Source organism: Poeciliopsis prolifica, unplaced genomic scaffold (assembly GCF_027474105.1).
Source record: "Poeciliopsis prolifica strain line A6 unplaced genomic scaffold, Auburn_PproV2 SCAFFOLD044, whole genome shotgun sequence".
Taxonomy (NCBI): domain Eukaryota; kingdom Metazoa; phylum Chordata; class Actinopteri; order Cyprinodontiformes; family Poeciliidae; genus Poeciliopsis; species Poeciliopsis prolifica.
In genome coordinates, this window is record NW_026562419.1 from 486,459 (window position 1) to 499,308 (window position 12,850).

The window sequence follows — 12,850 nt, forward strand, 5'->3', positions numbered from 1 at the left end:
AATGTGAACCTCAAGATTCTCAGTAAGTTGCTGTTTGGAAGTGGAGTAATTGCAACCGACTTAAATTCTTAAATGTAGCAGGTTTTGCTTACAAAGCATTTTAATCTGGATATTTAGCTGAAATTCGTAAAATTTTATTCTTCCAGTTTTATATTTCCATTTTATTGAATGAGACTGAGGGAGAGATTGTCTAACAAACAATGAGTTTGAATGCTTTGAGATTTAGACTTCTGAAATTTTGGAGTCTTTATTGTGTTTTTATCCTTTGTACATATTTTTATTTTAATGATTTGGAGAAATGGATGCATTTCTTTGACATGGTTTTAAATAAATTTTCTCCTTACAAAATGGTTTGATGATGTGGATTGAATTTCAGATAGAAAATCATTGAAACTTTATCTATAATTTTAGATGATAAAGTATCATAATGATGGTCTTTTTCTATTTTTCTGTTTAGTCAAAGACTGTGACAGAATCGATTTACATAAACATAGAGACTGAATAAAACCTGTTTGAAACAAAAAGTAAATCAGGAAAACCTTCATATATAAACAGTTAACTTCTCACATGTCATTAATTTGATTTCAGCACCTCTGAGATCTAGAATTATAAGGCTGAGATATCAAGGTAACAAAGAGAACCCAGTAGCTGCTGGTAGGGGCCCTCCAGACATTATTACAAAATATAAATAGAAACTGGTTTTATAACTTCAACATCAGACCTATATTTTTATTCACAAGTGTACGTTAGAAAATTAATTATTGCCCAAAATTTGACCGTTAAGAGGTCACAGTTCAGCCCGCTCTTCCTCGCCACGGACCCGGTGTCTGAACAACGTGGAGGCAGAAGGACTGGGAATCCTCATAATTAGACCAAGGGCAGCCAGACTCATTAGTTTTGCTAGGTGTTATATTTAGAGGCACAAGAAGGCCTCCTGACACAAAAGACTCAAGTTGAAAACAAAATAAACTCAAAAAGGGCTCTGGGGCATCAAGGGTAAAAGGGGCAGGGCTCAAGCCCTCTCCAGACCCCCTCTGCATGTGCCTGCATATGAATGCTTGTCTTTCTAAGTTACCATCCAATAAAATATCTGAAAATACAATTTAAACGATGTTAGAAAAGTGGCTCTGCAAACTCCGGCATTATTACTTCCTGCACCTCCTGGTTTTAGCTGTAGATAGTTGATCCACTTTTCTATTTTTTAGATGAGTTTTTTCTAAATTAACTTCCTTGTGACCGACTACCTTCAAAACACAAAGATAAAGTTTTTCTTTCTCTCTTTTAGAATAGTTGGAACAACCACACATGGCACAGACTTAAGACATTTTGATGTTTAAGTCAAAATGCCTAAATGTGCTGCATTTACTTTCTGACCCCCACCTCCATGGTAAGGCATCGGTGCTACATCATGTGAAACCCAGCAATTTATGGGAAAAAAGAATAATACACTGCTTTAAAATGTAAATACTTTATTTCAAGTCATACATGTAAAGTCAACAATGTAAAAGCTGAACTCAATAACTACATGACACAGAACTGCAAGACACCTGAAATCCACAGAAATTAACCTTCCTGAAGACATTCCCCTCTTTAACTTCAGTATCTAATGGACACTGATGGGAACCTTAAGTACAAATGTGACTGAGAAATAAACCAAAAAACTGATTTTAGAAAAACAAAGCTGGTAGACAAAATGGACCTCAAGTCTATCTTAGTACAAGACATTCAGAGCATCGACTTGGCTTTGGATGAATGGAATATTTTTCAGATTTTTATTATGGATTTAATTTATAAGTAAAGGTAAGATGGGAAAAACATGTTCTTTAGTTTTTTAATGAAATGTGCATTTTGTGGGCCACAGTCTGTATGTCTAAAGAATTCAGTAAAGTAGAAATGTTAGCTAATCTACCACAGCAATGATTTATTATAAAACACTAAGACTAAAACAAACTACTGCAAAAAACTCAATGTTCTGTTCTGTGACCAAATTCTTTATTTTTTTATGTTAAATCCTAAAACATGGCATTGTTATCAGTTGCTATTGCAACGAGTCTGCATGTAGCTTGGGTGATGCAGAGTGAGAAAGTGATTTAGGTTTCTCCCTTTGCTGTGGATCATAACACGAAACAATACCTACATTTCTAAGTTTCACCTGGTTACTACAGCTATGGATGACGTGTAAAGAACGGTCTTTCTGCCTCCAGCGTTGTATGCATGAGCAAATTTCTGAGTAACCAATAAATACATGGTGTCTGTATTTATACATCGTAAAGTCTCACCGCACGTCACTGTTTCGCATCCATATGAATCTTTATGTGTTTAAGTAATTGTTGTTTCATCCTGAAACTCTTTCCACAGGTCCCACATGAGAAAGGCTTCTCACCTGTGTGAATTCTCATATGCTGAGTTAAAGTCCCTCTGTCACTGAAACTCTTTCCACAGGTTGAACAAGTGAAAGGCTTCTCACCTGTGTGAATTCTCATATGCTGAGTTAAAGTCCCTCCTTCACTGAAACTCTTTCCACAGGTCTCACACCAGAAAGGCTTCTCACTGGTGTGAATTCTCATATGTTTCGTTAAAGTCCCTCCTTCACTGAAACTCTTTCCACAGGACCTACAAGTGAAAGGCTTCTCACCTGTATGAATTCTCATATGCTGAGTTAAAGTCTCTCTGTCACTGAAACTCTTTCCACACGTCTCACACCAGAAGGCTTCTCACCTGTGTGAATTCTCATATGTTTAGTTATAGTCCCTCTGACACTGAAACTCTTTCCACAGTTTGAACAAGTGAAGGCTTCTCACCTGTGTGAATTCTCATATTTTAGTTAAAGTCCCTCTGTCACTGAAACTCTTCCACAGGTTGAACAAGTGAAAGGCTTCTCACCTGTGTGAATTCTCATATGCTGAGTTAAAGTCCCTCTGTCACTGAAACTCTTTCCACAGGTTGAACAAGTGAAAGGCCTCTCACCTGTGTGAATTCTCATATGCCTAGTTAAATTCGTTTTTACACTGAAACCCTTTCCACAGTCCCACATGAGAAAGGCTTCTCACCTGTGTGAATTCTCATATGCTGAGTTAAAGTCTCTCTGTCACTGAAACTCTTTCCACAGGTTGAGCAAGTGAAAGGTTTTACTCCTGTGTGAATTCTCATATGTTTAGTTAAATTCGTTTTTACACTGAAACTCTTTCCACAGGTCCCACAAGTGAAAGGCTTCTCACCTGTGTGAATTCTCATATGCCAAGTTAAAATCGTTTTTGTCTGTAACTCTTTCCACAGGTCCAACATGAGAAAGGCTTCTCACCTGTATGAATTCTCATATGCCGAGTTAAAGTCCCTCTGCCACTGAAACTCTTTCCACAGGTTGAACAAGTGAAAGGTTTTACTCCTGTGTGAGTTCTCATGTGTCTCTTCAAATTACTGTTTAGAGAAAAGGTTCTATCAGAAATTTTACAAGAATATATGTTTTGCCCTCTATGAGTTTTCTTCTGCGGTTTTTGTTCTCAGCATCAGTTCTGTCTTTCTGCTGTTTGGTTTTCTCATATCTCTCCTTTGGTTTATGTTCTTCCTTTCTCTTTTTCCTGGGTCTTCAGAATTGCTTCCTTCCTGATCCTGGTTCTCAGTTTCTGCAGAGCCATGAGAGATGAGTTGGTTCCTCTGTGGTTTTGTGTCATTGAGAACCTCCTTTTCTTCACACACACAACATTGTGGAAGATCTGGAAAATAGACAAAAAAAGTTTTTTAAATGTCAATCAAACAAGAAATCCACTTTGATGCCTTCATGTATCGAAACAGGATTTTCTTAGGTTATTCTAAAATTACAATCTTACAAGAATGAACATTAACTCAACTAAGAAGTTAACGTTCTATGTTCTAGAACATTGGATGTTCTAGAATGGAACTATGACCAGAACTAGTTTCATTCTGGTCATAGCTCCATTCTAATGACCAGACTGGAACTATTCTTGAGTCAAAATATGATATTAAGAATCTCCAGGTGAGCAAATAAGATGGCAATAGCTTAATCTAGTAGCTTCCTGACAAATATTACATAAAATCTTCTTCCTCCATGTAGAGAGAGGAAGAAGACGCCTACATGGAGGAGGAGTCAGATGTTCAGGTCACCTGACTTTTGGACGTGTACCCTGACCACACACACGGTGTCGCAATCCGACTGGGAGATTGTGGACCAACACTGGTGGTGATGCGGGCTGTGTGCCTGTAATGGGCGCAGGGGAAGTGCACCCATTATATGTCACCAGATATATATCACATTAAAGAGTGACATAAAATGCCTAAAGGGAAACCATAAAGTAATTTTTAATCTCACCCGCTGATATTGTCAGACATTGCTCCGCTCACACACTCAACACAAACGTTCAAAGCACAACTAAATCTCAGCCTTTACTTTCCTGGGATTCACAGCAGAATTGGTAGCAGTGGGTGATTGTTGTTAATCGCACACATGCAGAAAATAATGGCAAAATGAACCAATGGAAAATATTTGACATGAATATTGGACAATTTGGAAGATTAAATATGAAGGGTGAAAATGTACAATGATAAAATTATTTTAACGAGTTTATTTAAGACACAAGTTAGTTAATAAGTCATTTACTATGTTTACATTATGAAAATGGAAACTTAGCAGCCAGACAAGACAGTTACTAAATATGCTTTTGATTGTTGTGATCATTATTATCACCTGGTTGCAGTTCCTGTCAGGTCACCATAAAATAATTCCCCAATGAAAGTGGAGGGCGGGGCTTTAGGCGGGTCTAACACTGACCTTCTTTAACTTAAATTTGAGCCGTTATTCTGTCAGAATAGCTGACATGCATTGAGTACAAATGAGCATTAAGAGGCGCTGTCAGCTCAGCAGATGTGACAAGATACAAGAGAAAGTCAATAAATATTTTCTAGTGATAACTGGATGGATAGTAGCGTTGCTGTAAACAACTATTTCAGTAATTGAGTATCTATTAATTATTCTGATGATTAATCAACTAATCAGATTAAAAATGTATATAAATAAAATATTGGTAAATCTGCTATAACACCAGTGTTACTATCAGATATCATATCAATCCAATTTTTCATATTGGAGCATCCCTAACAGTGATTTCTTTGTAGTTTAGAAAACTAACCTGTAACAATAACATCAAATAACATAACATTGGAAGATGCACATTCTAGGCTAAACAATCACAGAGAAGTTTGATAGGGGAATTAAAAAACTGTGTCGGCGATATTCAGGGTGCACAGTGGGTCAGGAGAGGAACCGCAGACCCGTCAGAACTAAAGAACCAGACATCAGTCTCTTCATCCCTCAGTGATAGAGACTGAGAAATAACATGAATGGCAATTTACAGAACAAATCATACAAATAGGTTAATAAATATTGCGAAGAGAAAACCGACTCAGAGACAGTGCAATAATATTAGCCTGCATGATCTTTTCCTCTCAGGTTAGGGCTCTGCTTTGCTGCACAAGCATCAGACTTTTCCCTGAAATAAGCTTCTAGCTATTTTTATTACTTATTAGCCATGTTTAGGACCCTGAATGCAGGAAGTCAATGTAAGACAACATTGTAATGATGCCCCACATGCTACTAGCAGCATTTAGGCTAACATTAGCATTTTGGCTCATTTTAGATTATACACTAATTTTAACAAACTGAATGGAGGAAGTCCATGTTAGTCAACATGCATGTGACTTTCCACAGGCTATTGACTAATTCAGCTTAGCTTAGTATTGATGCTAATTGTTAGCATCAGAGCGCTGGGTTCAAACTGGGGCCACACTTTAGCAGGCCCCGGTTACATTTCTCCAGGGATTTTCTATTTTTACTTAATTTGAGCGGATTCTTTAAATAGGTATCGAACACAACGATTATTTATCTGTAAAAACTCTCTTTAACCTCACTAATCAGTAACCGTGAAGCTGTTTCGTACCTATCCGGTGCAAGATGATCTTGGGTATCCGGGTAAAATCCATCAGTCTGCGCTGATCGTCCATCTCTTCCTCCATCTTAACGTTGATTTCTTTCCACTCTGTGAATGTTTCTTCAGCAGGAGTTTCCTGCTGCTTGATAAACTCTCTGAGGCTGAACTGAAGACATTTTCACTGAAAACACGGAAAAAATTAGTTGAACCTCAACTCTTCTTCAAACAACCGTCTAACAAGGAAAAGCTAAAGCGAGCCCGCGTGCTCTGTTTTCATCTTCCCCGCCTTCTTCTTCTTCTTCTTCTTCTTCTTCTTTTCTTCTTCTTCTTCTTCTTTGAGTGAGAGGAGGGTGTGAGGAGGAGCGGAGGAAGAGTGAAAGCAAGAGTGATTGTATATCTTTTCTTTATCTTTTTCTTACTGTTTTTGGGTGTTTGGTTTACTTGTTTATTGTTTTTTCTTGTGTTTAGTTTTATCACGTTTTAAGGGTTTTTGTTCGTTTGTTTGGGGTGTGGCCGTCGGGCGTGCCTGGCTTGCCGCGTCTGACGGCAACAATGGTGGGTGTTTCGGTGGTGGGTCTTTTTCCACGCTGACACGGAAGAACGGCATCAAGGTGGGTGCTGGTTCTCCGTGCAGCGGGAGGAAGTTTGTTTGGCGTGGGTGAGATCATTGGGCACGGGAATATAAAGTCGGCTGCCGTATGAATGGGGCAGTGTTGTTGTTTGTGGAGAAGGTGGAACATGCACAGCAGGTGGTGGAAAAGGGTGTTTCGGTGAATGGGTTGTTTTTACAAGTTTCACCGCTCACGTTACCATCCACTAAGATAATGTTGTCAAACGTACCTCCTTTCATCAGTGATGAATTTTTGATTAAAGAACTGTCGAGACACGGAAAGGTGGTGTCGCCGGTGAAAAAAGTCCTTTCCGGGTGTAAATCACCGCTGTTGAAACATGTTTGTTTTCACCGTAGACAGTTTTTATGATACTGAACAGAAAGGATGAGGAAATGAATTTGCGTTTCCACGTTAGAGTGGATGATTTTGACTATGTTTTGTTTGCCACATCAGGGCAGATGAAATTTTTTGGTTGTGGGCAGGAGGGCCACATCATAAAGATGTGCCCTGATAAGCAGAACTGCCAAGCCGGACTCGGCAAAGCAGCAGCCCGTTGCCGCTGAGCAGGGTAAAAAAAAACAAATAGTGAGGAGGATGTTGTGGAGGGAGACACTGCTAATGTTGCGGCGGGGGAACCCGCCGCTGCTGCTGCTGCTGGCGCGACTGCCGCTGCGGGGGAACCAGCGGTGGTAGAGGAGGATGTGACAGGAAACATTGTTAAAGAGGCGGTGGAGGACGGTGGTATGGTGCGAGTATAGGAGAGGATGAGAGCACGGTTGGTGTGGTGATGGGCTGAATGGTGGTGTGGGTGGAAGTGTAGGGAAGGAGAGTGATGGTGTGCAGAAAGAACAGGAGGATGTGAGGGGTGATGAGGAGCATCGAGTGTGTGGAGATCAGAGCGAGGGGGGAGAGGTTCAGGGGGAGAAACAGGTACAAAGAAAAGACAGTGTGGAGTCGTTTATAGTGGCTGGAGTGGAGGGAGAAACAGGTGAGGTGGAGGAGGAAATGGAGCTGGAAGCTTGTGTCCCGGTGAAACGGCGCAGCAAGAGGAAAATGTGGTGGCTGCTGTGCAGGCCAGTAAGAAGGAAAGTAAGTCGGTTGTGGAGAAGAGAGAGGTATCGGACAGCAGTGATGAAGAGAGTTATTTCTCAGATACCAGTGAAGCTTCCGTATCTCAGACGGTAGAGAACCGAGATACCCGGTTGAAACATTTAGAACCTTTTTAAAACAAACAAAAGGTCTCAGAGGGATAAAACTTGAGAGCTATTTCCCAAATTTAAGACTTTTCTATTTTTCCGCAAGGCATCACATTAGACATAAAGAGGACTCAGGTTTCACAGACACAGAAATTTTAGGTTAAAGAAAATAATGTCTAAAGCCAGAAAACAATTTTTATGATGTACAGTAGTTTTTTAATATCTATTTTAATGTTTTGTTTTAGCCTTTTACCTAAGATGGATTCATTTAAAATAGCATCCTTGAATCTAAATGGGGGGAGGGAGGCTGAAAAACGGGCATTGATTTATCAGATGATGAAACAAAAGAAAATTGATATCGTCTATCTACAGGAGACACATAGTGATTGTACAATAGAAACAGACTGGGGCAAGGAGTGGGAGGGAGAGGTGATTTAAGTCATGGCACCTCCAAGAGTGCAGGGGTGGGTTTTCTTTTTTCAAAAGCTTTCACCCCACTTTCTATAGAAATTGAACATGTGGTGCAAGGGAGATGTCTTTTAGTAAAGACAAAATTTGATTGTTAAACATGTTTTTTATTAATATCTATGCTCCGATAGCCAATGCAGAGAAGAAATGTTTTTATGAGAAAATTGGGGAGAGGCTGGGTGATTGCGGGACCGAGAATTATGTTTTTATAGGTGGGGATTTTAATTGTACTGAGAACGAGTTTTTAGATCGCAATCACGCAGAGCCACATCCGGCGGCCCAACGGGTCTTGAAGCAACTGGTCTGTCTCATGGCCTGGTGGACGTATGGAGGAGGATGCATGCAGGCGCCAGGCAGTATACATGGTCCCACATTGTTGATAGTAAAATCTCTTTAGCTCGTTTAGATCGTTTTTATTGTTTTAAACACCATTTTAACGTGTTTAAAACATGCCAGATTTTACCAGTGGCCTTTACAGACCATTCGTTGCTTTTAGGTAGTGTTTTTATCAGAAACATTTTACCTAGAAGCGCGTACTGGCATTTTAATTCTGCTTTAACTTATGATCAGAGCTTTAAGGAGGTTTTAACTTATTTTTGGACTGGTTTTAGGGAAAGGAAAGCTGATTTTAGCTCTCTTAGACAGTGGTGGGACTATGGAAAGGTTCAAAAAAACTGCTGAGTCAACAGCACACTGTCAATGTCACTCGTGACATTGCCGGATCTATCAGAGATCTGGAGATGAGTATAGTGGAATTAGAACGACTTAGTGACTCCACAGGAAATCGAGAGTATTTTGAAGCTCTCTCAAATCTAAAAAGCTAACTTTAGCAAACCTGCTGGAAAATAAAGTCCAAGGCGCATTGGTCAGATCCGGATACAGGACATCACAGAGATGGATGCTCCCTCTGGCTTTTTCTTCAGCCTGGAGAGGAAACACGGACAGAGGAAAATGATCCACTCCTTGCTGTCGGACACGGGGCAGCATTTGAACGAACCGGGGCAGATAAGGAGGAGGGCTGTGGAATTTTACCGTTCTCTGTTCCGCAGCGAACACAGAGAGAACGACGAACGTTGGAGGAGTTCTGTGAGGAACTACCTCAGGTCTCTGCGGAGACCAACCTGGAGTTGGAACGGCCTCTGAGCCTGCAGGAACTACACACAGCCCTCCTTGGCATGAAGGGTCGGAAGTCTCCAGGCGTTGACGGGCTCACGGTCGAGTTCTACAAGGCCTATTGGGAGCTTCTGGCCCAAGACGTGCTCGACGTATTCAACGAGAGTCTGTCTACCGGTTCGCTCCCCTTGTCTTGCCGCAGGGCAGTTATCACCCTGCTGCCTAAGAAGGGAAACTTGCAAGAGATTAAGAACTGGCGCCCCGTGTCCCTCCTTTGTACAGATTATAAAATCCTCTCCAAGGCCCTGGCCACTAGGCTAGGGAAAGCCATGGAGCAGGTCATCCACCGGGATCAGACCTATTGCGTCCCCGGCAGGTCCATGGTGGACAATGTCTACCTAATTCGGGATATTTTGGAAGTCTCCGGTTCATTGGGTCTACAGACAGGCTTGATTTCATTAGATCAAGAAAAGGCTTTTGACCGCGTTGAACACGACTTCCTCTGGAAAGTAATGAGGAGGTTTGGGTTCAGCGAGGGTCTTATCGCCAAGATCCAGGTGTTGTACGGTGACATTGAGAGTGTGCTGAAGATCAATGGCAGCCTGTGTGCTCCTTTTAGAGTGTGTAGAGGCGTTCGACAGGGCTGCGCGCTCTCGGGAATGCTCTATGCACTCTCCCTGGAACCCCTTTTAAAGAAGATGCGATCAGACATTCACGGCTTGGTTTTACCCGGTTTTAAAGACAAATTGGTTTTATCTGCCTATGCTGACGATCTCGTGGTTTTTATTAAAGATCAAAGAGACGTCAGCGTTTTAACAGAAATCATAAGAAAGTTCTCCATGCTGTCTGCCGCCAAAGTAAATTGGGGAAAAAGTGAAGCCCTGGCTGTTGGCGAGTGGCCGACGGACTCCCGGCTCTCCCCAAAGGCATGACCTGGAGAAAAGATGGCCTAAAATATCTAGGCGTGTATTTAGGCGAGAAAAGTTTTGTTGAAAAAAACTGGGAAAACCTAGAACAAAAAATATCAAACAAACTTGCGAAATGGAAATGGTTGCATGAAAAAATGTCGTACAGAGGAAGAGTGTTAGTGCTTAATATCTGGTCGCATCACAACTCTGGCACAAGCTCATTGTACTAGATCCACCGTCAGGGCTGCTGACAAGAATACAGACGGAAATGGTTAATTTTTTCTGGAACAATCGTCACTGGGTGCCACAGTCGGTGCTGTTTTTATCCAGAGAAGAGGGGGGCCAGGGCCTTGTCCACCTGGCCAGTAGAGTCACTGTGTTTAGGATACAGTTTTTTACAAAAGTACCTGATAGGATCTCCTGTGTGGAAGGATGTAGCCAGTTGCATTCTAAGACGCGTGAATTCCTTGGGATTGGATGCTGCTCTGTTTTTAACAAATTTTAGTCTTCTAAGGTTTAAAGGAACTCCGCAATTTTATCAGAGCGTTTTTAAATCATGTGCTTTTTAGATTGCGTAGAGCGGAAATGACTGATTCTCTGCATTGGCTATTAGAAGAACCCTTGGTGTACGGAGCAAGACTGGATGTTGAAGAGGACACGTTCCTGGGGCTAACAGAGACGCTGTCTAGAGCCGGAATGGTGACCTTAAAGAGGCTGATTCGAGCGTCAGGAGCAGACTTTGGCGATGCCCAGAAGGTCGCTGCCGCACTGAAAGTAAGGTCTACAAGAATGATGGAACGTGTCCTGATGAGAATAAGAGAAAGATTGACTGGAAAAGAGAAGAGTTTATTGCAGGCATACAAGGATGGAGAATGCCTGCCAAAAGAAACAGATCCTTTTCCTAAGGTTCTTCTGAGTCCAAGCTTTGAAGAGGACAGCGGTCCTCTGCTAAAGACCATGGACTCAGAAATGGATTTGTGCAAAGTGGCACCAAAGACTTTATATAAAAACTGTGTGAAAATTCTAAACAAGAGAACGCTTCGAAAGAGGGACGTCAGCGTTGGGGTTGAAAGACTGAAAGGACAACCAATCCACTGGAGGACAAATGTACAAACCGCCGATTAGAAAAAAGATTGGCGACCTCCAGTGGAGGATATCCATGGCGCTATAGCCACCAACGCGTTTTTATCGGTGATTAGTCCTGGTTTTATAAATGAGTGTCCATTTTGTAGGTTGTCAGAGAGTGTTTTTCATTTTTATAGATTGCACACGTTTGATAGTCTTTTTTAGTTTTTTATCGACTGTTTTTAGTCTTTTTAAAATGATTTTTACCGATGCACTATTTATTAACGGAGTACGTCATAGTAAAGCGACTAGTCTTAAGTCAAGGCTTTTAAATTATTTATTAGCCGAGGCAAAAATTAGCTATATTATAAACTCGAAGAGACAAGATGCAGGATGGACCTCAAGTTGATGTTGTGGCTCTGTGGAAGGTAAACATCAAGGCGAGGCTGAAGTTGGAGTTTGCTTTCCACAGAGCCACTGGGAATGTGCAGGGGTTTTTAGAGTTATGGGGATGACAAAGTGTTGTGCATCATTTCAGAAAATAATGAACTAATTATACTGATGTTTTATTATAATGTATTTGTTTGACATAGGATTATTGTAAAACAACAAAAAAAGGAAATTGTTTTATTATTATTGTAAATAAATGTTTTGGTAAAAATCAAAAAAAATCTTCTTCTTCTTCTTCTTCTTCTTCTTTTCTTCGAGTGAGAGGAGGGCGTGTGAGGAAGAGCGGAAGAAGAGTGAAAGCAAGAGTGATTGTATATCTTTTCTTTCTTTTTTCTGACTGTTTTTCTTCACTGGGTGTTTAATTACTTCTTTATTTGTTTTTCTTGTGTTTTGTTTTTATCACGTTTTAAGGGTTTTTTTTGTTCGTTTGTTGGGTGTGGCCGTCAGGCGTGCCTGGCTGGCCGGCGTCTGACGCCATGGTGGGTGTTAGGTGGTGGGTCTTTCTCCACGCTGACACGGAAGCGGATTAAGGTGGGTGCTGGTTCTCCGTGCAGCGTGGAGGAAGTTTGTTTGGCGGTGGGTGAGATGATTGGACACGGGAACATAAGGTCGGCTGCACGTATGAATGGGCGGTGGTGTTGTTTGTTGAGCGAGTGGAACATGCACAAAGGTGGTGGAAAAGGGTGTCACGGTGAACGGTTTGTTTTTTACAAGTCCTCACCTCTCACGTTACCAGCCACTAAGGTAATGTTGTCAAATGTTCCTCCATTCATTAGCGACGAGTTCTTGATTAAAGAACTATCAAGACACGGCAAAGTGGTGTCGCCAGTAAAGAAAATCCCTTCCGGGTGTAAATCACCACTACTGAAACATGTTGTCTCCCACCGGAGACAACTTTTCATGATTCTGAATAGAAAAGATGAAGAAATGAACTTACGTTTTCATGTTAGAGTGGACGATTTTGATTATGTGCTGTTTGCCACATCGGGTCAAATGAGGTGTTTTGGATGTGGACAGGAGGGCCACGTTATAAAGATGTGCCCTGATAAGGCAGAGCCGGCTAGGCCGGACTCAGCTCAGCAGCAGTCTGCTGCTGC

The 12,850-nt window shown here is 41.3% G+C and overlaps 1 pseudogene; it reads right to left on the reverse strand.

The window, feature by feature from the left end:
* Positions 1 to 2,854: 2,854 nt before the first annotated feature.
* On the reverse strand, positions 2,855 to 3,413 carry LOC129376560 (gastrula zinc finger protein XlCGF57.1-like; annotated as a pseudogene).
* Between the last annotated feature and the right edge of the window lie 9,437 nt (positions 3,414 to 12,850).